Source organism: Olea europaea, chromosome 11, assembly GCF_002742605.1.
Source record: "Olea europaea var. sylvestris chromosome 11, O_europaea_v1, whole genome shotgun sequence".
NCBI classification, from domain to species: domain Eukaryota; kingdom Viridiplantae; phylum Streptophyta; class Magnoliopsida; order Lamiales; family Oleaceae; genus Olea; species Olea europaea.
The window spans coordinates 13,105,694-13,110,670 of NC_036247.1; positions in this window are offsets into that span (position 1 = coordinate 13,105,694).

A 4,977-nucleotide genomic window follows, 5' to 3' on the forward strand; every position below is an offset into this window, starting at 1 on the left:
AAACAATGAATAAGTTAGTAGGCCAAATATGTCAACCGGCTATACCTCTTACAAACCACTTTCAAACCAGGACAGTTGTGGGACATAATCCCTCTGTCCTAAATCCGAATCAAGGGGTAGAATCGCTTTCTGGTCCCTCCACTTCAAACCAAGGGGGTACTACAGTGCCAAATCAAAACAATGATAATGGCATGCCTAATTTGGGGGGTAGTCCAAACGTGAGAGATAATGTCCTAAACAATGGACAGAATATTCCACGTAGTAATAAGGGAACAGATGTCCAAACTAATGGTAATGGTCCTAATTATGGTAATTTTGTTGTCAATCAAGGACCAAACATCAGACCTCATGCAAATCAACCGGTTAATCAGCCTGTAGGAATTCCATATGATCACAATGTCATGCTGAGGAACCAGATTATGGAAATCGTGCAGGATCAGATGGCTTTTAGGGTGCGTCCTGTCATTAGGCCGACGTACACAAAATCATATCCTGATTGGGTAGACCAAGCATATCCATGGCCTAGAGGGTACAAAGTGCCAGAATTCTCACTATTTACCGGTTTAGGAGAGGTGTCTACTCTAGAACACATAGGGCGATTCACGTTGCAAAGTGGTGATGTAACCGATTACCATAAAATGAGACTTTTCCCTAATTCGTTAACAGGAGTAGCTTTCTCCTGGTTCATCAACTTGCCAGCGAACTCTGTTCAAACATGGCAACAACTGGAACAGTTGTTTCACGCTCAGTTTTATAAAATTGAGTTTGAAGTCACTTTGGCTGATTTGGCAAATCTACGTCAAATGCCAAATGAATGGGCAGAAAGTTTTCTCCAAAGGTTCAAAACAGCAAGAAGCAAGTGTTTTGTACCTCTGCCCGAAAAAGAATTTGTCAAGATCGCACAAGGCTGTTTGAGCTTTGATTTAAAAAAGAAGTTCCAGGACAAGGAATTTTCTGACCTTTTCCAGTTGAGTGCGAATGTGATTAGGTATGAACGACTGATAAGAGAGGAAGAACAAATGAAAAATTCTAGTAAAGGGACTTATTACATAGACCCAAATTTTGACGTTTATACCATCGACGACGAATCATACGATCAGGCCGAAATGTGTTTGGCCGAATTGGTAAAAGGAGATACATATACTTGTCCCATAATGGCCAAGCCTAGACCATCGGGCAAAGATGAGCTCATAAAAGATGGAAACATAAAGGCTAGAACGTTCTCGTTCGATGTGACCAAAGCTGACCTTATATTCGATAAGTTATATAGGGATAAGCAAATAAAGTTGAGCGATAAACACAAATTGCCAAACTCTGAACAAATAAAGGGTAAAAAATATTGTAAGTGGCATAATGCATGGTCACATTTAACTAACAATTGCTTAGTTTTCCGTCACGTATTGCAGGATGCTATTGAATCAGGACGAATTACGTTCGATGATAAGAAAAAGATGGCAGTGGACGAGAATCCTTTTCCACAGCCACTTGGGGTAAACATGGTAACGTCTGGATTCAAGAACAAGTTGCCAAAATTCAAGTTGGTCATAGATGATGGAGAAGAGGATACTAAAACACATCCCAGTGTCTTCGAACGAATCAAAGGGAAAGAACCAAAAAATGACGAAAACGTCCTGTGTGCAAGGTGTAAAAGAGAAGTAAATGGAGACACGGAGAAACCAGGGACATGGCAGCATCCTCATCGCCCTGCCTTCTTCCCAAATATTCAGCCTGGTAGAGGGCGAGGTATATCATTCTATAGAGGACCGCCTTTTGAAAGGCAGTTCAGACCAGCAGATACTGGAAGAACATTTAGGCCGCAACCTCGCCGGCCAAATGTATGGCATTCATTCCAGTACAGCGCAGGAAGGGCAATACCCTTCGATGAGATGACTAGGACCCAACAAAGGCGTTTCCAGCGAAACTACGGACGGATGATGAGGCAGCAACAAGGAATGCCACATCCTAAAGCGCCTCTACTACTCAAGGTAGCCAATCAAAACGTTCTCAAAGGTAGTAAAGAGACTGGTACAGATGAATCAATGAAGGAATTGCCAGAAACCTCTTCTGGGAGATCAAGGTTTGAGAGGGACAAAAAGGATGAAGAAGATCCAGATCAGCCCCTTGCTATCCAATTCGATACGTTGCCTCCTGTCGTGGCCAATAATTACCTACTGGCCAATGAATTCAAGAATAAAGAAAAGGAAGAAGAGAGGGAGGACAACGAAGGAGAAGCCTGTATGCTGGTATGTGAAGAAGGCCAGACTTCTGGAGAGGCCTACAACGATGAAGAGGACGATGGGATGACAGACATTGAAGAAGAAATTGACCTAGAAGCAGAAAGGAAAAAGAGGGGAGTATCGCGCAACACTCTGTTTAAGCAACTACACCAAGAGGGAGTTCGCGAAGTAGACTTATTGGGGGAGCCATCTGGGCGTCCTTTTGACTTCTACGTACTTTACGGGACACCCAAAAGGAAGAAGAGAGTACCTCACTCTGAAAAGTATGGGTCACCTCCAAGAATAATGCCCCCTCCCACAGGTTGGATAACTGATGAGGAAGCATTAGAAAAAAGTAAGAAGGAAATTCAGGAGACAGAGGATCAGCGTGACATACTACACGTCGACCTATCACAAGGGGATAATTCGACAGAAAACAAGCAAGAGGTAGAAATAGAGGCTGCCGAAAAGGTTGTTTTTAAACGGCCAGCCATGAAATTGACAAAACACCTGAGGCCATTATACGTTAAAGCTCTAGTTAACGGCGTCCCAGTGGCAAAGGTGCTTGTCGATAATGGAGCGGCTATAAACACCATTCCATCCAGGATGATGAGAAAGTTCGCAAAGACAGAGGGTGATATGATTCCTACAGAAGTCATCCTCACTAGCTTCAATGGAGGAGCAACTTCAGCTAAGGGAGTTATGCCTTTAGACATAACTATAGGTACGACTACTAGGACCACTGCCTTCTTTGTAATAGATGGTCCTACTAGTTACAATGTGCTCCTAGGAAGAGATTGGATACACGGAAGTCGCTGCATACCCTCGTCGCTCCATCAATGCCTGATTTTTTGGAATGACAAAGGTGAAGCAGAGGTGGTATAGGCCGATCATAGGCCTTTTGTCGCGGAAGCGAACTCGGTGGAAAAATTCATGTACGAAGGAAACTATGGACCTGTTAGAGTAGTACAAGACGGGGAAGAAACTTAAGTTGTCGCGCAAAGCGAAGAACCATTCTCAGTGGACGCACTCACTGAGATGTTCAAACAGATGAGGCCAAATATAGTGGCCCTAGAAGAGCCAGTGATTGGTAAAAGAATAATCAAGAATTTTGAATGGATTCTGAGTTACAAAAGCAAATGGCCGATATTCAGGCCTTCAAAGCCAGACTAATGGCTTTCAATAAGGAATGCAATGACAAAGCGAAGGAAGAGACTGCCCTAAAAGCGCTGAAGGACAAGTTGGCAGTATTCGAGTTAGAGCAAAGCCTTAGCCGAGAAGTCAACAAGGTGGACTGTTTGGAAGAGGAAGTACTTACAAAAGAACCGGACGACGAAGTGATGTGGATTGCCAAACCTGGATACGCTCAAGCGCAAGACCCTCTGATCAAAGTAAGTATTGGCGATGAAGGAGAAGATCACCCAACGTTCATCAACCAGATGCTCGACCAAGAGGTTAGTGACAAATTAATCGCTTTGTTAAAAGAGTGCAAAGATTGTTTTGCTTGGAAATATGAACAAATGCCTGGTTTAGATAGAGACTTAGTGGAACATAGATTACCAACTAAGCCTAATTTTAAACCTCATAGGCAACCTCCTAGGCGTTTTGCTCCTAATGTACTCCCTAAAATTAAGAAAGAGATAGAGCGATTATTGAAAGCAGGTTTTATAAGAACAGCCAGATATGTTGAATGGTTGTCGAATATTGTGCCAGTACTAAAAAAGAATGGTAAACTAAGGGTGTGTATAGACTTTAGAAATTTAAACATAGTTACACCCAAAGATGAGTATCCAATGCCCACGGTGGATTCCTTAGTAGATTCAACTGCCGGACATGTCATATATTCTTTCATGGATGGGTATTCAGGATACAATCAAATCTATATAGCTGAAGAAGACATACACAAAACTGTCTTTAGATGCCCTGGGTCTCTAGGATATTTTGAATTGGTGGTTATGCCTTTCGGCCTAAAAAATGCAGGGGCAACTTATCAAAGGGTTATGAATTTAATCTTTTATGACATGATAGGCAAGTTTGTTGAAGTGTATGTGGATGATATAGTGGTCAAGTCCATTAAAGAAGGTGACCATTTCGAACAGTTAAAATGTTCGTTTGAACGAATGAGGCAATATAAGCTAAAGTTGAATCCCTTGAAGTGTGCATTTGGTGTTAATGCGGGGAACTTTCTTGGTTTCTTAGTACACAAGAGAGGGATTGAACTTGACAAAAATAAAGCGAAGGCCATCTTAGAAGCCAAACCACCTAGCAATAAAAAGGAGTTGCAAAGGTTTCTAGGCCAAGTAAATTTTTTAAGACGCTTTATTTCTAACTGTACAGGGCTAACTAAAGTCTTTTCGCCGCTATTAAAGTTGAAAAATCAGGACGAATTCGTCTGGAAAGAAGAACATCAAAGGGCTTTTGAAAGCCTGAAGACATATCTATCAAGTCCACCAGTGTTGGTGTCACCAATCCAGGGACGGCCAATGAAAGTGTATGTATCGGCTGAAAAAGAATCAATAGCTGGAATGGTCGCACAGGAAGACCAATTTGGTGAATAAAGGGCAATTTATTACTTAAATAGACGGTTGACGAAATGTGAATGTAATTACTCTGCTGTTGAAAAATTATGTCTAGCACTGTATTTCACATGTACAAAATTAAGGGCTTATTTACGGCCCGTAACCGTTTATTTAATTTCTAAAGTAAATTTAGTCAAGTATATGTTCTCGCGCCCTATTTTACACCAAAGGGTAGGCCTTTG